The sequence below is a fragment of the Dromiciops gliroides genome, chromosome 5 (assembly GCF_019393635.1).
Source record: "Dromiciops gliroides isolate mDroGli1 chromosome 5, mDroGli1.pri, whole genome shotgun sequence".
Taxonomy (NCBI): Eukaryota; Metazoa; Chordata; class Mammalia; order Microbiotheria; family Microbiotheriidae; genus Dromiciops; species Dromiciops gliroides.
In genome coordinates, this window is record NC_057865.1 from 124,863,851 (window position 1) to 124,890,641 (window position 26,791).

General features: G+C 37.5%; 1 protein-coding gene and 1 pseudogene across 13 annotated transcripts in view; both read left to right on the top strand.

The window, feature by feature from the left end:
• Window positions 1–26,791, top strand: part of CADPS2 (calcium dependent secretion activator 2) — a 746,428-nt gene that overhangs the window by 90,369 nt on the left and 629,268 nt on the right. The gene's annotated exons all lie outside the window — the stretch shown is intronic.
• On the top strand, window positions 19,459–20,437 carry LOC122727737 (annotated as a pseudogene).

Below are 26,791 nucleotides of genomic sequence, written 5' to 3' on the forward strand. Positions count from 1 at the left end.
AAATTACTGTAATGAGACAGCTCTTTATTTTATACTATGTCTCATTCTCCAAAAGAGTTCCATTTTTTGAGTTGTCCAATGGAATTGAATGTCCCGCTTCAGTGTTTTGCATCTAAACTTCTTTTCCAAATCGACTTTCTTGAAACAAATAATTTCGTGTACCAGAAATGAAAGACACTGATCACCTTTGCCACTCCTCTTTTGCCTGCCAGCACCAAATTATCATTGAGTAGCAACCAAGTTCTAGTCAGAAGAAAGCTAATTTATTGAACGGAAGTAATGGAAAGATCCAGGATTTGAAATTGGAATAAGTCAAGTTTAAGTCCAGATTCTTCCACTTAGTAATTTAATCACCTTGGGCAAGTGACTCTACCTCTCTTGACCCCAGTTTCTTTAGGATTAAAATAAAAATTTCCTGGATGATAGATAACATTATCCCTAGTTAGTCACTTCAGGTTAGTAAGCTGAAATATGCAGTAAATACTGTAACCAATTCATTGAACTGCCATATTTTGTTGATGGAAGAGTAGATGCTTACTGAAAAATGGTTATCATTGATCGCTGTCTTATAGATGTCAGAATTAAAAGACTGATGTGTTATAGCCCAGAGGACCAAGAGCCTTTGTTACAGCAGTGCTTACTGAGTAGATTTCTGTTTAGGATAAATAAGATCCTAAATGGATCTTATAACATTTTATTAAGCTTAGAGCAAAGAACTTATTCTTAACTTTAAGAATGAATTATTATTTATAATAAAAAGGTCAAGTGGCTTCAGATTCCAGAAAAATGTGAATGGCTACTTTGACTAGAATATACAGTAATGAGAGAATACTGACATTGCTCAGAGGAAATAGTGGATGGAGTACAGGGTTTAGAGTTGAGAGATTGGAATTCAACATCTGCCCTATACAAGGCCAAGCTGCAAGCTTAATAATGGACAAGTCATACAACTTATAAGAGGATTGGTTTTCTCATTTGTAGAACGGGATAGATAATATCTATGCTATCTCCTTCAAATGGTTGCTGGGAGCAAAGTACTTTGCAAACTTATAAAGTGCTATTTGAATGAAGTATTATTCATAATAAATAGGTCTGGTGGCACCATATTCTAGAGGGCTTTGAATGACTGGTTAGGAATTTGTGAGCTGCTGCAAGATTCTGAATAGATGAATGACAAGACCAGATGCATATATAAAGAAAGTTAATCTGGTGGTGTAGTTCAGTGGTGTCAAACTCAAATAGAAATGAAGATCACTAATCGACACATGGCCAGCTAGCTGGAGCAGTGGATAGAGTTCTGGATCTGGAGTCAGGAAGACTCATGTTCCTGAATTAAAATCTGACCTTAGATAGCTATTAGCTGTGTGACCCTGGGCACTTAACCTTGTTAGCCTTAGTTTCCTCCTCTATAAAATATTCTTGAGAAGCAAATGTTAAACTACTCCAGTATCTTTGCCGAGAAAACTCCTAATGGAGTCATAAAGAGTCAGTCATGATTAAAAATGACTGAACAACGTATAAAACATACATAAAGATCCCCGTGGGCTGCATATTGACTTACTTTTAAAATGCAATATCCCAAGATAATGCCAAAAGACTCATGATGGAAAATGCTCTCCACATCCCAAAAAAAGAACTACGTCTTTGGAATACAGAGGGAAGCATACTATTTTCCCTTTTGTTGGCTGTTATTTTATGTTTGTTTCTTGTGGTTTTTTTCTTTTTTTCTGATTCTCCTCTCACAACATGACTAATGTGATAATATGTTTACCATGATTGTAATGTATAACCTATATCAGATTGCTTTGCTGTCTTTGCGAGGGTAGAGGGAAGGAAGAGAGGGAAAAAATTTGGAATTAAAAATCTTACAAAAATGAATATTGAAAACTGTTTACATGTAATTGGAAAAAATTAAGACAGCATTTAAAGAGAAAAATAGTAATATCATCCATATTTTATTACATTTTTATTTATTGATTAAATGTTTCCCAATTACATTTCAGTCTGGGTTGGCTAGTACTCAGCTGTGTTGTAGGCTTCATACTGCTTGTCAGCTGTGTCCACCATAGCCCTCTTGTGATATGTGTAATAGTCGACAGATTATGGATAGTCTTGGCAAGATTTCTTAAGAACCTAAGATGTTAGAGTTGAAAGCAACATAAGAAAGGATTGAATTCAATCCCTCTATTTTCAAAATAAAGAAATTGAAGGCCAGAGAGGGGAAAGTAACCGGCCCAGGTGCCCATAAATATTAATCGCAGAGCCAGATTAAAAACCCAGGTCTCCTGATTTTCAATTCAATGCATTCTGCACCCAATACCACACTAACCCACTCCTGACAGGCAGTAATGAGGGTATTAGATACCATAGTAGTCATGAGAATGTGGCATAAACAATGGGAGGCACGGTGTCTTATATGTAGCATTGAGTCTCCTGACATTCATTAATAATATCCACTTCTGGTGATCTAGGTGATGATACTACTTAGAAAGCATTACTAGTGATTAGCAAGTCCTGGATAATTCAATTTGATTCATTAAACATTTAAAGATTATGTACTATATCTTTATTTGTATCACCTACAACTTGCCAGGCAAGGTGCTGTGTCTTGGGAATACAAATGCAATCCTTGCCGTTAAAGAATTTACATTCTACTGGGGAGAAAGTTTCTGGCAAGGAAATGTCATTGTTGAAATATATTTTAATGATAAGAAATAGACCGATAAGGAAGGACTGGTTGCTCAAGCAGTAACAGTGGAAACTTTTGAGGTGGAAGTGACCCATCCTGTCTTTGAATTTGTGATGAAGAAGAAGAAAAAGAAATCTGGGCATAGACTGTTGCACACCTTGCCTTTTTAGAACAGTTTTCAAGTTATTCAAAGAAGGGATGGTATAATTCCAAACCCTAAAATTATGTAGGACATTCAGTCCAGGAGAGATGGGAAGCTTTCCAAAATGAAAGTCTGTAGACATGAAAGGAAAATTTTCTGAAAAATTGGGAAAGGAAGAGTTGTCTAAAACATTCATTTGTTCATACAGGGATCTCATTCATCAACTTAGACTTTAAAGACTTGTATAAAAGATGGCATCAAGCTTGTGTAATGGAGGATGAATGCAAAAATGTGACATGGTCCTGTGGAGGAAAAAATGTCCCACGTGCTTCAACTCAGAATGAGCTGATATTGGTGATCTAGTCATGAAAGCTAGGGATACTAAAAAAGATTTTTTTAGCTACATTTGATAAAGGGGAAGATAAAGCATGGGACTGCTTGTGGCTAGATACAACAATGACATGGACAATAGCAAAAAGGCTAAACCAATCAACTCTTGGTGAGCATTTTCTTTTTTTTCTTCTTTCTTTTTCTTCCTTCCTTCCTTCCTTCCTTCCTTCCTTCCTTCCTTCCTTCCTTCCTTCCTTCCTTCCTTCCTTCCTTCCTTATTTCTTAATTTCTTTCTTTCACGGAGCAATGAGGGTTAAGTGACTTGCCCAGGGTCACATAGCTAGTAGGTGTCAAGTGTCTAAGGCCACATTTGAACTCAGGTACTCCTGAATCCAGTTTCGGTGCTTTATCCACTGTGCCACCTAGCTGCCCTCAATCAACTCTTTATTTTCTTTCTTTTTCTCCTGCCAGGGAAAATGTTCTTTTGGATTATAGAAGACAGAAAAAAATGACTTGAAATGAAATTCTTGCTAACTAAGGACATAATAAAAAAACCCAAGCTTTTCTTGATAAATCCCAGGTACCAGGTCTAGATAAGCTACTTGATCCCAGAGTACTAAACCAACTGTTGCATATGGTTAGTCAGTTACTTTCAGTGACCTTTAAAAGCACTGGGCTGAAGAAAAATGTCACACATTTCAAAAAAGAGAAAAGAATGGAGTCTATAAAATATAGACCAGTGAGCTTTACTTCTATTCCTGAAAAAACTCAAGAATGTGTTATTAAAGGGATGTTTTAGAATAACTAGAAAAATAAAAAAACAACCAAACAAAACCAAAACCGTAGCACAAAAACATCATTAGAAATAGATTATACCAAAGTAACCTGCTTTCCTCCTTTTCAGGGTTCTAGATCAGGGAATGGTACATGTATAGTTTATTTAAACCTCATCAAAGCATATTAGAGTCTTTCATGCCATCCTGGTGGACATGAGGAAAGGATTACAGTACTGTTAGGTTGAATCAGAACTGGTTGAATGACAGGTTTTATGTCAATTTGGAGAGAGCAATCTAATGGTTTACTTGGGGTGTGGGGATGGTCTATGCATGGGTTTATGTTAATGTTATTTTTTATGACTTGAAAATCATATGTCAAATTTTTATTAAAATATTTCATTATTTTTTTTGTTGTACAATTGTCTGACTGTGATCCCATTTGAGTTTTCTTAGCAGAGATACTAGAATGGTTTGCCATTTTCTTCTTCAGCTCATTTTATAAATGAGGAAACTGAGGCAAACAGGGTTAAGTGACTTGCCCACAGTCACATAGCTAAGTGTCTGAGGCCAGATTTGAACTCAGGAAGATATATTTTCCATACTCAATGCTGGTACTCTATCCAAATTTGCGGATGGGACAAATTTGGCACAAAGACACAATCCCAATAGCCTAGATGGTAGGGTTCATATATCAAGATGAAATTAATATGTGTAGGTGTAACGTCCTCCACTTGGCTTCAAAATATTAACTTTCCAACTAGAAGATGGGCAAGGAACAGCTAGACAACAGTTTATCTGAAAAAGATGTGGGGGTTTTAGTGCATTTGAACGTTTGGTATAATCAAAAAAATATTATAGACAGCTAAAAGAATTAAGCTTTGCATTGAGGGAGTCTGAGTGTCAAGAATGAATGTCGATGACATCACTCTGATTTGATTAGACAAATTTGGAATATTTAGTTCAATTCTAGCTTCCCTATTATTAAAAGGATATTTATAAGATCAGTCTAGAGAGAAGGGTAATGTAGATAGTAAAGGGCTTTGAGATCATGCCATATTAGGGTAAGTTGAAGGATATGAGGAGGATATTGAATACCGATGGGTCTTCTTATTGGACCCAAAGAACAGAAGTGGGAGCAATGAATAGAAGTTGTAGAGACACATTTAAGCTTGATTTCAGGAGAAATTCCCTAACAATTAGAGTTCTTGATCAGTTAGGTTTGCTATTGAAGGCTAAATGCCTACATTTGGGGATGTTGTAGAAGTAGTATTCAGTCAGGCTTGTATTGTGCTTGATGACTTCTGAGGTAGGTCACTTTCAACACCTAAGACCCTTTGATTATACGCTTGTATTTTTTGTTTGTTTGCTTGTTTGTTTGTTTTTAAGGAAAAAGGGTGGAATCTTTAAACTGTAGGCTAACAGTTCAACACTTCTTTGCAAAATTCCAGAACATACTCTTTCAGTTGTAATTTTCTCAGTGTATGTATGGCTTCATAAAAAAATGCTCTGTCAGAAGGTGGGAAATATTATGTCTTTTTTTGGACATTGTTATTGAATTGGTAATCCAGGAGGATGCTATAGACCTAATACAATGAGATTTCAGGTAGGCATTTGATGCAGCTTTTATGGACAAGAAGAAGAGAAGTGAGTAGGTGATTGTGCTCTAGTGGGCTTGAAATTAGTTGAATGATCACACCTAAAGATCAGTGAATCTTTATCATTCTGAAAGGAGATTTCTATTGTTTGTCTTGTTTAACCATAATTCTTTTTTTTTTTTTTTTTTTGGTGAGGCAATTGGGGTTAAGTGACTTGCCCAGGGTCACACAGCTAGTAAGTGTTAAGTGCCTGAGGCCGGATTTGAACTCAGGTCCTCCCGACTCCAAGGCTGGTGCTCTATCCACTGCGCCACCTAGGTGCCCCCTATCCATCATTCTTGAAGAGGACCAATGACATAAGCGGGGTGATGACTTGCAAGTGAGTCATCAGCCTCACTCTGTCTCCAGTCATGATAATCCAGTGGCAAGACATAGGTCGAGATAAATGGCAATGGGCCTAGGATGCAGTGGGAGAGCTTGAGATAATAACCATTCAGTAATTAAAGGCTAGGTAAGAATTGAGGCAAATGATGGCCTAGTTTGCCTTCTGTCCTTGTCTCTTAAACATCTTTATCAATGACTTGTAAAATGACAGAAATGTGGGAGGCATAGTTATAGTTCACTGGATGAAAGATTTAATATTTAAATGATCCTGACAGAATAAAATAATGGCTCAATTCTAGAAAGATGAAATTTATTAGGGAAAAATATAAAGCTGTACACCACTTGAGTTAAAAAAATTACTTGTGAGGGCAGACAGAATGTGAAAAAGACAAGCTTGTGGATCATAATATAAGTGCTCAATATGAGTTTCAATATGAATAAAACTTTTTACACGGTAGCCTAAAAGTGAATGTATTCTTAAGCTGTTTTGATAGAAACAGAATGTCCAGAGTAAAGAATTGCTAATCCTAGTAGATTCTGCTTTAACCCAGCCATAAGTTGAATATTGTGTTCAGCTTGGATACACGGTTTAGAGAAAAGACTGCTTAACTCAAAGTTAAAAGAAGTCTCAATTCCTGTCCCTGACATTTAGTAGCTATCTGACCATTGGTGAATCACTTGACAAGACCCTGAATCTCTTTTCTCCACTGTGAAATGGAGCTAACTGTCTTGCCTCTCTCGTAGCATTATTGTGAGGATCAAATGAGATAATGTATAGAAAGTACTTTGTAAATTTTAAAGTGTTCTGTAAAGGTCATCTCTCATTATTCAGTTCCAGCTGCCACATTTTAGGAATACTGTTGTGAAACCAGACCATGTTCAGAGAAGGGTGACTATAAAAATGAGGAGGTAGGCAGTCATTCTATAGTTTAAGTTGAAAGAACTATGGATTTTTAATCTATAAGTGAGAAGATTTAGAGAGGCAATGGTACATTTTACTCAAATATTTGCAAGATGGTTATGTGCAAGAAAGTTTAGACAATCTTTCTCAGATTATATCCAGTTTATTATTGTGTATGCATGGTTGCTTGCATGTATCTTCTTCCCCTATTAGTCTCTCAGGCCCCATGAGGGCAGTCTTTTTTTGGGGGGGGGGCGGCTTTCCTTGTATTACCAGCACTTAGAATAGTGCCTACGACCAGGTAGGCACTTAATAAATGCTTATCGACTTGACTTGACTTTCTAATTTCCCCCAAGGTACAGAATGTGGAGCAAATGTAAAGAAAAACTTCCTACCAAGCATAGCTGTCCATAAGAAGGGGTTGCCTCGGGAGGCAGTGGGTTTCTTATCAATAGAGGTATTCAAATGGGGGCTGTTTGAGCAACAATTTGAATATAGCTTGTTATAGTGTTTTGTGTTTACAAAGTAATTTTCTTACCACAGCACATCTGAAGTTGATAATTTCCATATCATTGCCCCCATTTTTTTAACATTATCAATATTGCATTATATTTTTTTTCAACTTTTGTTTATACATGCTTTACAATTTCAGATTTTTCTTCCTCCCTCCCCTCCCTCCCCCCTCCCCTAGACAGCAGGTAATCTGATATAGGTTATATCTATATATCTCTATACATATACATATAGATATATATATACACACACATATATATATATACACATAATAACATTAATCTTATTTCTGCATTAATCCTGTTACAAGAGAAAGAATCAGAGCAGTGATGCAAAACCTCAAAATAGGAAAAAAAACAGCACCCCAAACAAAAGAAATAATATGGTTCAATCAGCATCTATACTCCACAGTTCTTTCTTTCTTTTTTTTTTTTTTCTTGGATTTGGAGATCCTCTTCTATCATGAGTTCCCTGGAACTCTTCTGTACCATTGCATTGGTGAGAAGAATATAGTCCATCACAGTAGGTCAACACTCAGTGTTGATGATACTGTGTACAATGTTCTTCTGGTTCTGCTCATCTCACTCATCATCAGCTCATGTAAGACCCTCCAGGTTTCTCTGAACTCTTCCTGCTCATCATTTCTTACAGCACAATAGTATTCCATTGTATTCATATACCACAACTTGTCCAGCCATTCCCCAATTGATGGGCACCCCCTCAACTTCCAATTCCTTGCTACCACGTAAAGAGCAGCTATAAATATTTTTCATTCCCCTTTTTACAAATGAGTAAACTGAGACAGCCAATTTATGATTTGCTCTCAGTTAAATAAGTAATGTACATTAGGTCTAAACTAGGACCCAGTTTGTCTAATTCTTATTGCACCTCATCATTTATGTCAATATGTTCATAAGATACCAGTTGTGTGGTAACAGAATATGAGATGGGAATTCAGAGAGAGTTTCAGTTATGGACTTGGGAGGTAAAAGGAGAAACAAGAGTCTGTAGGATGAACAGAATACTGGTCTGAATAGCAAGCTTTTGTATTGGAAAGTAGTAGGAGATAAAATTGAATACAGAGCTACTTTGCCTTTGGAGACTGTTGAAAGGTGTGGCAGAAGCATCTAGTTCTACTAAGTGGTGTACTAGACTTAAAGGCAAGAAGACCTGAAATCAAATCCTGCCTTACCTACTTACTAGTTTCTAACCTCTCTGACTCATTTTCCTCATCTTTTAAATGGGGCTAATAATAGAACCTACCACAGGGCAGCTAGGTGTTATAGTGGATAAAACTATTTCTAAACAGGTATGGTGAAACAGGAAGGAAGGAAGACGGAAGCGAAAAAGGAATAAAATTTGCCTACTATGTGCCAAGTACTGTGGTAGGGGCAGAAGATTCAGTTACAAAAATAAGGCAGTCACATTTCTTCAAGGAGAGGATTTTGGTTTGGAAATTCATAGGGGAGTAGATTAACACATGCTTTCCAGCAGTGGTAATACTAATTTGATTATGGTTCTAGAAATGAAAAGAAAGGAAAATGAACGAAGAATGAAGTAGAGTTAAAGGGATATGAAGTCAATGGCTGGGGATGGCAAGACATAATAGGGCATGGGAAGCAATCATATGTAGGGCCCCAGGAGCAGGATTTACAGAGATGAAATGATTAAGTCCTGAGGAAGTGAATAAGAAAAGTAGGTCCATGATAATCTGTTTCTGTTTTCTGAAGTGATGTGCCTCCTACTCAAAGCAGGTTACAGACTAGCGTTAATTAGGAGCACCTGCGAGATTAGCAGGGGTTAGCAAGAAAAGTGAGAAGAATAGAGGTATTAGCTTTTAAGAGTAGTTTCCAGAGCCTCTGCATAACTAGGAATCCAGTGGTGAACAGAAAGAATAAACAGGAGGTTTGACATTACATTTTATAGGAACTTCAGAGGGAAATCACAAAGACTGTAAATTCAACTGCAGACCCAGGAAGTAAGACCCAGAAAGGAATTGTTCCAGTAATTTACTAGGCTCTGCTAACTTTGTCTTCTTGCCTGAGGCACTCATTAATGATGTGTACTCCAAGTGTCAACTTGTCTTAATTACTATTCTGTGTATGCTTTGATTTAACCTTCCTGTTTTTTAGTCCTTTTGAGTGCCTATAATCTGTATAATGCAGTGATTTAGGGTAAAATTAGCTGGCTTTATTTGACAAGAAAGTTCTATATAAAGATTTTGGCTGTTTGGACTTCATCTGTGTGTCTCTCTGTCATATATATGTCTATCTACCTCTCATCTACCTCCATATCTACTTAGCTATCTACTTACCTACCTACCTACCTACTGTGTTTAATTAAATTATTGGAGAATTAGGCTAGGTTTATCAAAAATATTGTTACTTATAAACTAATGGCTATTGCACCCATTTTTGGCAGTTAGCATTTATTATTAAAGTATATTTAATGTTGATAAAGTATCGACCCAGTGGCAGTTAACACAGGCTGAAAACCCCCTTGCACCATATTTCTTTTTTGTTGTTGTTGTTTGTTGGTTTGTTTTGGTGAGGCAATTGGGGTTAAGCGACTTGCCCAGGGTCACACAGCTAGTAAGTGTTCAGTGTCTGAGCCTGGATTTGAACTCAGGTCCTCCTGAATCCAGGGCCAGTGCTGTATCCACTGCGTCACCTAGCTGCCCCAGCACCATATTTCTAAGAGAGAGAGAGAGAGAGAGAGAGAGCGCGCGCGCGAGCGAGAGCGAGCGAGCTTGTGGCCCCAACCTACCCTGTTCTAAGAGGAGAGTGCTCACCAACCAACAGCAGTCCAGACCCAAAGTGAGTTCCAAGATGGTGCTGTCCAGGAGCCTTCTGTGTTCCTGACTTTTATCTTCTTTTGATAGAGGCATGTCTCTAAACACTGATCAAAGCTAATTCATCAGCATCATTCAGTTCTACTGATGGACATGACTTGAGGGTGGTCCATATTAAAATGAGCTCTATTATGATGACATCATCAGATAGGTGTGGTTTCTATCTCTATTCTTTGTAAGCCCTATGCAGGATTAGGCCCTGAGTTTAGCCAAACCTTCTGAAGGTAGGGGTGAAGAGAGAAAGGGTCCCCCCCAACCCATTATTAATAATCATTTTCTCACCATACTTACTTACCCATCTACCTACCTATCTGTCTGTCACTGATATCTAGGGATTACTGAAGTAAAGGAGAGAGCCCTGGGTCTAAAGGTATGAAATTCTGAGTTCAAATCTAGCCTGTGTGACCTTGGATAAGTCACTTCACTTATGTTTCCTCATCTATAAAATGTGAATAATAGCACCTACTGTACAAGTTTTCTGTAAAGCTCAAATGAAATAATATATGTAAAACACTTTGCAAATCGTAAAGAGCTTCACAAAGACTAGCTATTCTTATTGTTAACTAACCAAGCCCCTCACCCCAGTAATTTGTTTGACATATAAAATAGGACCCTTACCTGTAATTAATACACTAATAATATCTTTGGGATGACTTGGAGTTGCCCATTTTAACAAAACTATTTGAAGTCACTTTGGGCAGGCCAAAGTCAAAGTCAAAAGTAACAAAATAAAATTGAAAAAAATCTTCATTCTACAGTATCTAATTGGGTTAAGCAACTCTGGGGTTACTGGTGAAGAAGGTTATGCTTTTTAAACCTTTCACACAGCAACTAACCCTTTCCATGAATTTCATACAGAACAAAAGGTGAAAGTAGCATCAGGACATGGGAACAAAATATGGACATTCACTTCCTGAATGTCTCAACTTTTGTTCTTTGGTTTATATATAACAGACTTGGTCCACTATTACAAATTTTGTTGAAAAATTTGGTTGCCTGACATAGAATGTGTATGGTGTATCTGTGCATGTATGTTTACATACATATACACATTTAAAATATTTGGCATGGGGTGGTTAGGTGGTGCAGTGGATAAAGCACCAGCCCTGCATTCAGGAGGACCTGAGTTCAAATCTGGTCTCAGACACTTGACACTTACTAGCTGTGTGACCCTGGGCAAGTCACTTAAACCTCATTGCCCTGCAAAAAGAAAAAAAAAAGCAAATACATAAACTATTTAGCTTGCCCAAAGTGACTTCAAATAATTTTACTAAAATGGGCGACTCCACATCATCCCAAAGATGTAATTAGTTTATTAATTACAGCTAGGGGTCCTATTTTATATGCTAAGGTATATATATATATATATATATATATATGCATGTGTGTGTGTGTATGTGTGTGTGTATACAGACACATGCATACATACATGTCACACAATACAACTCACCCTAATAGATATTTGTTTACAGCCTACTGTGTCAAACACTATGTTAAGTGATAGTGATACCAAAACCAGTCAATCAATAAGCATTTATTAGATACTTACTATGTACTGGGTATTATGCCAGTTCTGGGATACAAGAAAAGGCTGAAGACAGTCTATCCAGTCTCTTCCTTCCCCCCACCCCCATAAATTGGAGGTAATCATCAGAGAGAAGGCATTGGAAGTTGAGTTATATCAAAAGACATCTTATAGAAGGTGAGATTTTAACTGGGACCAGAAAACAAACAAAAAACCTTGAGAATCCAGGAAGTGCCGATGAGGAAGGAGGGAATTCCATGCACGGGTGGGGACGAGCTAGTGAAAATCTATAGAAGCAAGAGAGGAGGGTATCCTTTATGAGGAATAGCAAGGAGGCCACTGTCATTGTTTTTGGAGTACATAGAGGAGGTAAACTAGGGAGATGACTGGAAAGGTGAGGAGGGGGTAGGTGATGAAGGTCATTGAATACCATGCAGAGAATTTCATATTGTACTCTGGAATCAATAGGTTGCTGCTAGAGTTTACTGGGTATGGGAGGTAACGCGGTCAGCTTTCTGTGTTAGGAAAATCATTTTTGACAGTTGAGTGGGGGCAGCTAGGTGGCACAGTGGATAAAACACAGTCCCTGGATTCAGAAGGACCTGAGTTCAAATTTGGCCTCAGATAATTGAACACTTACTAGCTGTGTGACCCTGGACAAGTCACTTAAGCCTCAGTACCCTGCAAAAAAGAAAAAAAAAACACGAAAGACAGACAGTTGAGTGGAGGATGGATTGGAATGGGGAGGACTTGTAGCAGGCAGAACAACCAGCAGGCTATTGATGTAGTCCAAGCCTAAGGTGATGAGGGCCTACACTGGGGTGGTGGCTGTGTTAAAGGAAAGGAGGTACATGAGAGTGATGTTAGGAAGATCAAATCTAGACGACTTGACAACATATTGGATATGGGAGACCAGAAATGAAATAATTCCTTCCCTCAAGAAAATGGAGCAGCTAGATGGCTTAATGGATAGAATGCCAGGTGTAGAGTCAGGAAGACCTGAGTTCAGATTCGGGCTTCAACATTTACAAGCTGTGTAACTTGGCAAGTCACTTAACCCTGTTTGCCTCAATTTCCTCTTCTGTAAAATGGAGGAGGAAATGACAAACCACTGCAGTATTGTTGTCAAGAAAACCCCAAACAGGGTCACAAAGAGTTGGACACAACAGAAATGATTGAACAGCAACAAGGAAATTATTTTCTAAATGCCTATTTATATTGACATTACAAGATGAATTTCTAAAGTGTGATCAGCCTTAAGTTTCTTGGCAATGAAGCATCTCCCCTAAAAGTTAGCATAAACCATTCTCTTATATCCTTGCAAGTTTTACATAGTGAGACAGAAATACACTGGTTCTGTTTGAATGCTCCCCTCCTTAGATAATGGAATAAAATACAAATTTCTAGAGGGTCAGTCTCATAAAACATTAAATAAGAAATTGGTCAGGCAAAAGAACTTTCAGCCAAGCAGAGTAATTCACCATTCAAATCATCAAGACAGTAAGTATCCTTTACCAAGATTGCTTTGGTAGAACATTTCATAAATTGCTTTATGGGAAGCTGGAGAAAAAAGACAAAGTTGGTAGTGCTACTGTTTAGTAGAAGAAAAGGGCCCTGCATGATTTATGTTTGGTTCTACCCATTATGGTATTTAAGTAAATATTAGAATAGAGAAGTAAGTTGTGAATTCATTAACTCTGCCACTTCAATGAAAAGGTTACTAGAGAAGAACTCAATGTGGGTAATAAATTCCACTTGTTACACAGGTTTTTATTTCTCCATCTGAACATTAATGAGATGTTTTTGCCCATAATTTAACTGGTACCGTAGAGGGAAAAGGACTTTTATCAAACTATATTTTGCCAATATTAACTACTTTAGTAAACCTAGAGAAAAATGTATCACCTTAGGTGATATTTAAACCCACATAACAAATAGTATTTGAAAAATTCAAGAAAAAAATATGTCTGAAGTATTATTCTCCTAATCTCCTTAGTCTATGACAAGAAGAAATCTTTTAAGTATACTAACACAATTTCAATGACACTTCCATTCAGAATTACACCGAAAATACCTTGTTTCAGTGTAAGAAGCTGTTATGCAAAGAATGCTTATGCATGATAGTTTCTTTCTTAATAAATGTTGAATGGAAAAGGCAGTCTGGATTTGTAGGTTTTGCATCTGAATTTTAGAAATGACCATTAATGGAAGCCCCTTTGTTAGATGAGTAACATAGTTTTTCACCCTGAAAGACTCCTATTTCTACAAATAAAGGAAATAGAAAGAGGATACTTATAAATTGTGCCACCCCGCTTAAGCCTTTTGCAAACAGACTTTCCAAGTTTGGAATATCTCTACTTAACTTTCCAAGGGTTAGTATCTGCAAAGAAGATGCAACTATGAACCAGTATGTAGTGTGTGTTTTGGGTTCCAGAGTCCTTCAAGGACTCTCATTTCCTGGATGACTGGTGATTGTTCCATATGTAAATTACTTTGACTGCTCAGGAACATTATAGGGTCTGAAAATCCCTTTTGGTGTAGACAAATTTTAGCTTATAAATATTATATTTGGAAAAACCTAGAAAAAAGGAAAAATATATTTAACACAGCATTTAGTTGGTACTAGTCTGTAACAGATTTTTACTGGTTTGATATGAAAGGCCCATATCAATTTTTGAAAATAAATTTAAAAATAAACTTCTTTGTCTCTTACATCATCATAGGCAATCCAAGTGTCCTTTCTCCTTCTTCTCTCTAAAAGTCAACCCATATAACAAATAGTGTTGTGGGTTATTTTGTTGTTTTTGTTGTTTTGTTTTGTTTTGTTTTGTTTTGTGGGCCAATGAGAGTTAAGTGACTTGCCCAGGGTCACACAGCTAGTAAGTATCAAGTGTCTGAAGCCAGATTTAAACTCAGGTCCCCACTGAGCCATGTAGTTGCTCCCTCAAATAGTGTTTTTAAAAGAAAAAAAAAGATCAGAACTAATCTATACATTGAAAAGGTTTGAAAATATGTCAGTGGATATGTGCGGATTTCATACCTCCATGAAGGGGTGGGTTGGTAGGTGTCTTCTCATATCTTTTAATTCAAGTCGTGCTTGATCTTTATAATTTTATTGCATTCACTTCCTGAACACCTGCACTTGCAACCCCAAGACAGGATATTTTAAAAACACTTTATAGACTAGATATTTCTAATGCTTAAATCTTTTATTTTGTCTTTCTAAGGGATTGTATATGAAGAAAAAATTAAAGCAAATATAACTGAACCCCAAGATATGAGATATTGAGAGTACTGTAAACATCTTAGTCTCCTGGCTCTGATGAATTACTTCATAAAATACTGATAGAATCCATGGATATGATTATTGAAATTCTGTCAGGGATATCTCAAGAACTGAAGGGAAGCAAAAGAATGTTGTTACAAGATTAATGTATAGGGAGGGAGGAAGAGAATTTAGAACACAAAGTTTTTTTTTAATTGATATAAAAATTTGTATTTACATTAATTTGGGAAAATAAAACTTGATGGGAGAAATAATAAAATAAGAAAAATAAAATAAAAAATCCTATATAACACTAATTACTCATATTAAGATTGTAAGCCATTTAAAAACCACCAGGTCTTTTTATAAATGAAATGTTATCTAGCCATATCTCCCCCTTGATTTGTATAACTCATTTTAAGTGTAAAACTTTCTATTTGTTTTTTATTCAATATTATCATATTAGATGTTATCATATTTGATATCTTTTGGGGTTCTGAATTTATTATCCAACATATTAGCCTTTCTTTCCATTTTTCTGTTATTTGCAAGCTTGATAAGCAAGTTATGTATGCTGCATGAAAGTCGGGGTGGGGCTATTCAAGGCCATGTACAAAGTCTTGTGGCCCTTCACTAGAGACTTGCCCTCTAGGTTAATATAATTTTATTAGTCATTGATCTTGGTGGTTATCCAGATAATTCAGAATCTGTCTAATTATTCTCTTCTCTAGCCTTTATCTTTTTTTACAATGGTCTCATGAGCACTTAGTTAAGTGTCTAGCTGAAATAGAGGCATACTACGTCTAGGGCATTCATTTAATCCATCATACTACTAACTGCTGAGAGGAGAGACATTATTCTGGCATAACCTGTTCTTGATGAAGTCATTATAGCTCTTAGCTAATATTGCTCTTTTATGTGCTCACAGACCAGTTAAATTTAACAAGTCCTTTTTTAAGCACCTGCTTTGTATAACACACTGTCTTAGGCATATGATGAACTGCAGCATTTTTTTTTTGGTGAGGCATTTGGGGTTAAGTGACTTGCCCAGGGTCACACAGCTAGTAAGTGTCAAGTGGCTGAGGTCACATTTGAACTCAGGTCCTCCTGAATCCAAGGCCAGTGCTTTATCCACTGTGCCACCTAGCTGCCCCTACTGCAGCATTTTGATAGGACGCAAAGTTCAGCTCACTGGCACAAAGCTTAAAGAATCTACTCACTACCTGTTTTGGAAATTTGAGATGTTTGCATTTATCTTAGTCATTTGCCACCTCTTGTTCTTTCTAATAATTCAGAGATCACCAAAAATGGCTCAGCAATAATATTCATATTTTTATAGTATCCTGGAAGGTAGTTTACCTATCTCTGTTGATGTCAATTCTTTAGGGGCAACTAGTTGTCATCTTGGGCAGCTAACTGGCAGAGTGGATGGAGTGAGTGCCAGACCTGGAGTCAGGAAGACTAATTTTCCTGAGTTGAAATATGCCCTCAAACACTTAGTAGCTGTGTGACCCTGGGCAAGTCACTTAACATTGTTCAACTTAGTCCCTCATCTATAAAAGGGGGACATACTGGAGAAGGAGATGGCAAACCACTCCAGTATCTTTGCCAAGAAAACCCCAAATGGCATGTTAAAGAGTCAGATAGATGAACAGGGGAACTAGACATTAGAGTAGCACAACAACTAGCCAATCAGGAGGACTTCTGATGCCCAGGGCTGCTTGACATACCAGTGATCCTTTGCGAAGTAAACTTTAGCTGAACCCAGCGATACCTGCAACTACTGAAACCAGCCTTAACCAGCTCAAAGAGAAGAGCAAACATCTTGTTTTCTGACTTATCTAAGGAGAAGCAGATATCTTGGTTCCTGACTTACCCAAAGAGCAGCCAGCATCCTGCTTTCTGATTTATTGTATTTACAGATATCTTACAGATATCTTCTTCCTAGACCCCCATTCTCCTATTTATTATGTTTTTCCCTTAATCCTGAATTATCAAAAAGTATAAATACCTAACCCTTTCCAAGTTCCCTTCTAACAGATGTGGGTCATTGTCTCACTATTTCATCTTGCAGGCTTCTTCTTCTCAGGCACTTTAATCTTTGTAAACTGTGATCAGATCTCATTTTGGGTCCCCTTTTTGGAGCTTGGGGTTTTTCCATGTTAGCAGTTCATAGGAGGTTTTATTTTAAAAGATACTACAGAAAATTATTAAACAAAGAACAAAAAAAGAGTTTTCAACTTATCAGCGCCTTACTTAATTCAGTTTTTGAAACCTCTTAACCATTTCTGTTCTCAGTCTTTACATTCATATACTCCTTGGAAAAAACTGCAGGGAAAAAATCTTAATTGAGTTTGTTTTCTCTGCATCAATTGTTATCATCCACCATATTTACACCTAAAGGTTGGACCTCTTCGTCTTTTATCATTTTGCTACCATTATGCCTAAAAAATACCCCCAAACCTAAAAAAAAGAACAAAAACCAAACCAACCTATAAACCCTTTCTGTTTTTCTTAGTATTAACCACAAGCCTCACTTTGTTCTAGACTTATTCCTGATTCTCGTCTTACAGTATCATACCACTCTTTTAAATTGATCCTCTGTTCTCATTTCTACCTTCTATAAATATCTTTAAAATATTATTTTTTAAAGATCCCTGTGTAACCACATTAGTCTCTACATATTTGTCCCTTTTCTTTCTTGCTAGATCATTTGCATTTGTGTCCTCAGAATTTTATAAAGATCGGTGAGAGTATTCCTTTTAAGCCAAATTCTATAGAACCTCAGGCCTTAGCATTTGACTTAACCCTTTCTCCCAACTCTGAAATTAGTTTTCTGAAAGAAGAGGGATTAAACTATAATTAGCACTCCTTTCTTTATCTGTTAATGGTTTCAAGGCTGGTCAGGTCCAAGTAGAAGAAAGTTATTTCTCTTTCAGAAATTGTTCAATATTGTAGGGTTAATGAGTCAGATTTGGAGAGAATTTCAGTGCTCCTCTAGCCCACTTCTATTAATATGAATATATGGATCACCTGGATTTGATGGAGGTACCTTATTATCCAAATGGATTTTATGAGACCCTGGAAAATGCCTTTGGCTAAAACTTCAAGCTGAACCCAGATAGCTAGCAGATAAGTCCCTATTTACTAACATCTCTCCCCAAGAGAGTAAACAAATCAAAATATCCCTTTTGACTAAACTTCAACTAAGAGTTCCCATTCACTATCTTTTTCCCCCAAAGTGGAAATAGAGCAAATGTCTAGACATCCTTGTCCTTCGTAAACCCTTCCTGTGTCTTTAAGCTGTCTGTTATAGTATTTGCTTTAGGTTAATTTGTATCATGCTAATAAAACTGACATCACCCTGTAACCAGTTTGCAGAGAAAACCTTATATACCCTCAGAAAGAGGTAGTCCTCGAGGTCTCTTGGGAAGGGAGATTCCACACATGATAATGTGTTATTTCTTTCTTCTTGGGACAACAAAATATTAAATTGATATTATGGTTTTTTTCTGTCTCTGATCTGGTTTTGTCTCATATAAGATATTAAATCCTATGATCTGGTTCTTAACCATGTTCTCTGATCTGTTATTATATTTTTAGGAGGACAATTATGGGAACAAATTGTAGGAGATATTATAAGATATTATACTTTCTCTGATCTGTTTATTAATTTGTAGGAGAAATTAAACATTATTTCTCTGATTTGTTTGTAGGAAACAGACAGATACAAAAAATATATTGTAATAATTGACACTTCTCATTTTACATTCTTGGTCCAGAATTGTCCTTAGTTGCTCTATCTTTTGAAGGATAAAGCTGTCAGAAAAAATCCTATTATTTTTATGTTTCAATACATTTTAGTTTTAATGCTCATACATTCATTTTTTTGTAATCTCCTCCCCCCAACAACTTAAGGAGGAAAACAAAACAAAACTTTGTAACCAATAATTATAGTGAAGTAAAAGCAAATTCCCATATTGATCATGTCCAAAACTGCGTGTCACATCACCTCTCTCCCAGGAGGTGTAGGTAGCATTTTTCATTATCTGTGTTCTGAAATAATGGTTGATCATTGCATTAATCAGATTTCTTAAGTCCTTCAAAATGATTTATTTTTACATTGTTGATACTATAGTGTAAATTCTTCTCCTGTTTCTACTCAATTCACTCAGCATAATTTTATACAAGTCTTCTAGGTTTCATAGAAATTATCTCATAATTACTTATAGCACAATAATATCCTATTACATTTCTTTGTTATTTGTATCCCCAGTGTGTAGCAAAGTGCCTGGGACAAAGTAGTCATTTAATAAATGTTTATTAAATTGAATACAGATGCACCATAATGTCCAACCTTTCCCTAATTGATGATCATCACCACTTGTTTCTACCTCTTTGCCACTATTAAAAATGCTGTGGCTCTTAGCTCCTCTTCCACGCTTGGTACCAGGATCTGCTGCTTCAGTTGTGTTCCCTGAAACAAGATGGTGAAGGTGGGAGTCAATGGATTTGGCCGTATTGGAATGCCTGGTGACCAGGGCTGCATTCAACTCCCACAGAGTAGACGTTATGGCCATCAATGACCCCTTCATTGACCTCAACTACATGTTTTATATGTTTCAATATGATTCCACCCACGGCAAGTTCAAGGGCACTGTCAAGGCTGAGAATGGAAAGCTGGTGATCAATGAAAAAGCCATGACCATCTTCCAGGAGCGGGACCCCACCAATATTAAGTGGGAAGATGCTGGAGCTGAGTATGTTGTAGATTCCACTGGTGTCTTTACAACCATGGAAAAGGCTGGGGCTCACTTGAAGGGTGGAGCCAAGAGCCTCATTATTTCTGCCCCTTCTGCTGATGCCCCAATGTTCATGATGGGAGTGAACCACGATAAATATGACAATTCCCTTAAGATTGTCAGTAATGCCTCCTGAACTACAAAGTGCTTGGCCCCTTTGGCCAGTTCATGACAACTTTGGCATCATGGAAGGACTCATGATGACATGCCATGCCATTATTGCTACCCAGAAAACAGTAGACAGCCCCTCTGGTAAGCTGTGGTATGAGGGGATTGGTGCTGCCCAGAACATCATCCCTGCTTCCACTGGTGCTTCTAAGGCTGTAGGTCAGGTCATCCCTGAACTGAATGGTAAGCTCACAGGCATGGCTTTCCATGTTCCTACCCCCAGTGTGTTTGTTGTGGATCTGACCTGCGTCCTGGAGAAACCTGCCAAATATGATGATATCAAGAAAGTGGTGAAGCAAACATCAGAGGGACCCTTGAAGGGCATCTTGGACTACACAGAGGACCAGGTTGTATCACCCACTCTTCTACCTTTGATGCTGGCACTGGCATTGCCCTCAATGACCATTTTGTGAAACTCATTTCCTGGCATGACAATGAGTATGGTTACAGAAAACGTGTAGTAGACCTCATGGTCAACATGGCCTCCAAGGAGTAAATTGGAAAGCCATGGATCTTTATCTCCCCCCCCCCCCAAAAGAAGAGTTCCACTGTTGTGGGAAACTTTGACAGAGAAACCCAGACGGCACTCAGGAATAAGGAAGAGCAGTTTATTGACGCACCGGCCCAAAGCAGAGTCACCTCTGATATTCTGGGCAGCCACCATGCGTCCAAGCTGCAGTTTTTATATCTCTTCTTTTTTTAAAGTGAGGCAATTGGGGTTAAGTGACTTGCCCAGGGTCACACAGCTAGTAAGTGTTAAGTGTCTGAGGCCGGATTTGAACTCAGGTACTCCAGGGCCGGTGCTCTATCCACTGTGCCACCTAGCTGCCCTAGGCGTGAAAATGCATGCAGGTTTTCACAGGTACATTGTGGTGAGATACTTGGCAGACAATAAGGCATGTCTCAGTAAACAGAGGCATAAGTCAGGAAGTTGGTACTAAACCACAGGCTTCAGGGGAACAAACAGTATGTTCTACTTTCATTTTGGAGGTCTCAGCTCGGGTCTCAGTTTTATCCCCTGTACTTTCCCATATTACCACCACTGGGGAGCCCACATCCCTAACTATGTTCCTGTACTGCGGATCCCATGCCCCATTCACATTGTTGTCACAAAGCACCCCTGTAGTGGGGGAGAAGCCTAGAGTCCTCTATTGTGTATGTACCATCATTACAGTCACCATATTCAGTACAAAGAAATAAAATAAAATAAAATGCTGCAATAAATAGTTTTGTAATACTGAACCAGGCCCTTTCCTTTCTTTGATCTCTTTAGGAAGAAGGGGAACAGAAAGTAGGGACGTAGGAGTCTGATTTATCTATCATCTTCCTGCTGGAGTCAGAGTAACAGTACTTTGACCCTCTTCCACTGCAAAAATGATGGCCTCTCTTAATTCAGTCCAAGATTGCTTTAGCTAATTTGTTGACTTACAACACAGTTATCATAACACAGTGTTGACTTATTCTGAACTTGCAGTTCACTAACACACCCATTTTCTTTTAAGGTGAATTGTTCTTTTGCTGTGCTTCACCCCATTGTCTTTGAGAAGATAACTTTGAATTCAGGTGTAAGAACTTACTTATTTTTAATTCTATCAAATTTTATTCTTTTATATTTTACTCAGTGTATTTGTCTATCAAGACTTTCCTGATTCTGAAATGTCTTAAAATCTGTTCATTTTGTTTCCAAAAAAAATCGGTTAATTTGATGAGCATGCAGTTTGTGGCTTTTATCCAAGTCTTTCATAAGAATGCTGAAACAACCCCGCATGTATCTCAGAGATACTGCACTGGAGACCACACCCAGTCATTCAGTTCAGAATGTATCTTAAAATTGTCTAGGTTTTCTCCTTCCATCTTGTACATAAAAATAGCTTGAGAGGTTACCAAATGTTTTTCCACAATCTAATGCTTTGGACATATTCTCTCACCCTCCTGCCCACTCATCCTATATATCTTTTTAGTGTTCTAGGGGCCCTAAAAGACTTTTCTAGGACCATAGCTAATGACCCTGGCTGGTGTGTTTCTCTCCCCATTTTCGCCCACCCTCTTGATTATGAGACAGCCAAACTTAAAAGATTTTGGGGAAAAGTCATTTAGTAAGGCAATATAATAAGAGCAGTTGCTGTCAAACATTCCCCCAAAAGATTTTAGGTACTCTCCTATAAGTAGATACAGAATGCCAGAGGAAGTGGGCTCAAGCTTGCTACCCCATATAACAAAGAGGTGAATCGCAGTTCCTGGAAGTCTTTTTTGCTGATATCCTCAATGTGCTCCCCTTAAGGTATGCTATAGGTTTTCTCCTGTGCTTCTTGTTTACAGCCTCGAATCTGTCTTGTCTATAATTACCTTCTAATGCAAACAGTGCCTCTGGTTGCTCAGATCTCTTAATCAGCTAACTCAGTGGTTTTATAAAAGCCCTTTTGGGCTTTTATAAATTGTCCCTCATGGACAATTCAATATCTTCTGTGCAATATCACTTTAGTTCATCTAAGTGAGTTTCAGAGACATCTAAATTGATTGAGGACTTTTCACATTTAGCCTAAATACTATGACTTACTGATGATTGATTCACTGGAAGTGTCTAAGCCTTGTTTACAAAGAGGGAATCATATGTTTTCTCATTTGGTTAAGGTTTCAGGACATAACATCTCTTCACTTAAATTAAGTGGAGTAGAATAATAGCCAAGCTTGACTCTCATGGTTACACTGATAACTATATATTTAGCATTCTTCTGTTCTACTAGTTCGTTAACCTAGTTTTTTTCCTTATTAAGGTTAGAGTATGATGACCTGTACTTGGTAATACAATACTGGATCTCTCTAACCACCACTTCCTTTTCTAGAAATTGACTAACCACACTTTCAGTGATCCAAAATTTTGGTAGGAGTGGAATTCATATTCATTGCCTTAGACTTCATTCTTTTTCCTGTTTTGAAAACTGAGATACTAGCCCTTCTGCAATCCCATGAAATTTCTCCTATTTGCTATGATTTCTGGAATGTACCTGGTGATATAGTTCACATAAACTCAGTGACTTGGACTCAAGGAAGGCAACACTATGGTTACTTATTATTCATTAATCAATCCAATTCAGTAAGCATTTGTTAGGTGTCTGCAATGTGTCAGACTTTGTGTGAGGCACTAGGGATACAAATTGGATCCTTGTGTTCAGTAAGCTAGTTTTCTACTATGCCTTCATTTATGTAAATATAGATAAATTACTTTTCCTTTTTGGACCTCAACGGACATCAATAAAATGGAAGGATTGGATTAGGTCTTGTCTATCTCAGTCCATGATTCTATATTATGAACTTTATACTTTTCAACTACTTCTAGGTAGCCATAGGGGGTTGGAAGTATTAAAAACCCCTTGTCATGTAACTAGGTCTGAAGTTTAGATCAGGTTCAATCCTGGGCCCTCACCTCTGATGAGATCCTTTAGAATCTCTTTTCTAGAATTCATTGGCTCATTTAGTCTTTCTCCCTCCCTAGATACTTGGGATACTTTTATCTATGGTTCCTGTGTGTGAGTGTGTATAGAGGTCCAGCAAAAAGGAGGTAATAAAAAGGCACTCAATGAATCAGATATGAAGCAGGTAATTCATTTTTCTGTTTTAAACATAAATGACTCGTGTTCATGAATGGAATAGGATTCAGCAGTTTAACTTTATAAATTGTTTCTTAAACCTCATCAAAACAGAAAGCAGTTTGCAGGACTGCTAATTAGGCACTTTAAATTTCACCTGGGCTCTGCACTATCTGAATAACTCTCATGTCAGTTTGTAAAACAACCTGTCCAGTAATCTTTTCTGTGACTATTCTCTCAGAGGCAGAAGTTTCTCTTTCCCTGAGTGGTTTTATCACTTACTCAGGAAAGGAGACACAAAGTAAAAGAGGCTGGCAAAAGCCTAGGTGCAAGTTCACCCTATGCTCTGTGGGAAAGTGGTGATAAGTACCATACCTCTGCAAGGGAGCATCAAAACAGAGCATAGTGTTTGCTGTAAGAGAGGTAAAGCCAAGAGTGTGAGCCAGAAACTCTCTTCTTTTCACTGACAAAACACCCTGGCCTCTTTCATTGTCAGGGGCAGGAAAGGGGAGCAAGAAACCATTCAGGGCTTTGCATGACATACGATTTTTTTTCATTGCCAGATTACTATATGGCCAGGAGCAGGTTATAAACCAGCCATGTGAACAATGAAACAAGGAATGCAGTCGCAACTTCGAGCATGTTCCATGGGGAGGAGTGATTGATTGTCACAGTTATAATAATATGAGCATCATTGTCATCTCATTCATGCCAAGCAGTTATCCTATTCCTCCTTTGCTTTGTTTTCTCCAATCTAGTTATTAAAAATCCTTTTTTTTTGTTCTCTGAACATTATTCACCAGCCTCAGCTTGTTCTTAGGATTCATGGCACTGTTCTTATAGGAACATGTCCCACATTTATATTTGAAGGGTATTAGACATTTAAGGACATGCTCTTTTTCATAAGAAGAAGCTCGGTGCTGATTGGGGCAGAAAAGTAATTTTATAAAAAGAAATACACACACACACACAAGGGATGTAAAGTATTGCCTCTTCCAGAGGTGAATAGCCATTTGTTGCCTAAAAAAGTAGGAAATTTGGTTCCATAAACATTGCAAAAATCTGTGCATAAAGAAAGGGTTTTCAGATATGCTGTTAATAGTAGTAGCCAAAGTGACAAAAATTGAACTGACATAAATATAAAGGCTCCAATTCCCTTGGAAAGGCTGTGGGATGATTCCTCTTCTGTATGTGAACAATATGACATGAAGAGGCAGAGAAATGACTTTTATTTATTAAAACATCTAAAATGTGACTTAAAAAAAAACAGTCTGGGGCAGCTAGGTGGCACAGTGGATTAGATCACCGGCCCTGGATTCAGGAGTACCTGAGTTCAAATCTGGCCTCAGACACTTAACACTTACTAGCTGTGTGACCCTGGGCAAGTCACTTAATCCTCATTGCCCCACAGAAAAACAAAAACAAAAACAAAAAAACAGTCTCAGACTATGAGAATGGACCTCTGAATACTGATAAATGGTTGAGGCTGTAACTGTTTTGAGAATTAAGAAGATCAAACTGACAAAATCAAAATTATATAATTATGTAGAGACTATGAGATATTTAAATAAGGGCTGCTGATTTCATAAGTAATATTTAGAGAGCTTTTAAACTCATAAGTGAAAAGTAAGTTTCTGATTTCCATTAATAAGGTTCTGATTTAAGCCATTGGAGGTTAATTTGGAAATGTTTTGGATGACTTCACATGCTACATGGTTATTGTATCGTTTGCCTTCTTAATGGGTGGAGGAAGGGAGAGATTTCATAACTCAATTTTCAAATGAATGTTAAAAATATTTTAAGGTATGTTGAGAATTGAAGAAATGGGATTAGGAGATGAGGGGAGGGAGGGTTAGATAGACAAACTCTGGCAGAGCTTTGTGGGAAAAAGTGTGCTTTTGCCTGAAGGCTTTAGCTCTAAGATTCCTAATTACTTGGGGAAAGTCAACTTCCTTGGGTCAGAGCTTTATTGTCATTTGTTGCTCTTCAGTGTCAATTAGATTTTGAGTACCTTAGTGACTTCTCATAAGTACATGTTACTTTCTGCTGTTCCCTCTGGTTTGAGAGGGAAAATCAGAGATGGAATGAATGATGGAGTTTGTAGCAACTTGGATGAGAACTGTTCTACAAGCTGATTGGCTACCCTCTGATCGATCAGTGCAGGTTTTGGTGATTGAAGAGTTGGCTAAGCTTGCCTGCCTTGTGCGGGGAATCTACCTGAGATGCTTTGTTGTGAGCTCTGTACCATTCTAATTGGATGATACAACTTCTTTTTGAGTAAAGAGTTGGCTATGCTTCTGAATATATAGCCCAGAGAGAGCCAGCTTGAGGAGCTTTACGGATCAGTGGCTTAAGGACCTTGAGAGAGTTTGAGTATCATTGTATGATGGTGATTTCTTCTGTGGAGACTTAGATTGGCCACTGTGTAACATTGTTGGAGCCAGTCAGCCAGCCAGAGAGCAAGTGAATTTCTCATGACACCGATAAGGAATGATGTGGGGGAATGCCATAAACCTGTTACATATTCAATCTAAGTTTTTGACTTTTGCATTTCTTATTTTTAATCTAAGTTGTTGCAGACAAATTACTGTTAACTACATTTTTCATTCTAAATGGAAATTTTAAAAAATTGTCTTGAAAGTGCCTTCCCTTAGAGAAGTTTGGATCTTGACTATCTTTTCTCAACCCTTTGCAGTTTGTTCTCCAGATATCTATGTTGTTGGTCATACTATGCCCAGACATCCGTCCTTCCTCTGCCACAAATTCCAAAATGAAATTGGCTTCCTTCCCCTAAAGTTTATCTACCCCAGATACTTGTTCTTCCTTCTTGAGAGTCAAATCTAGAAGTACCCCCTTTTGTTGTTCTTTCTTGTAGGGTGAAATTATTATTAAGTCAAGAAATTTTAGCTTCTCTCCTCTGTACTTTTAGCAGAGAACTCTCTGGCAGATTTCTGGATACTTGGAGCCACTATCACTATAATATCATATTGATAATTGTGTGATCTCACCCCCCAAAATTATTTTTTCTGTTTTCAGTTTCTTTCCAGGTTGTCTTTGGCTTTTTAAGAAGTCTGATCCTTTGATTTATTACCTATTTTTCTCTCATCTTAAAATCTGTTCTTATACACTGGTTTCTTCCTTTCCACCTAAAATCATGACCAATTTGCCCTTATCCTTTATAGACCTGCACTTGACCTGCTGTCTCCTCAAGCCTATCGCCCTATATTTCTTATCTCTTTCACAGACTTTTAGAAAGGTTTATT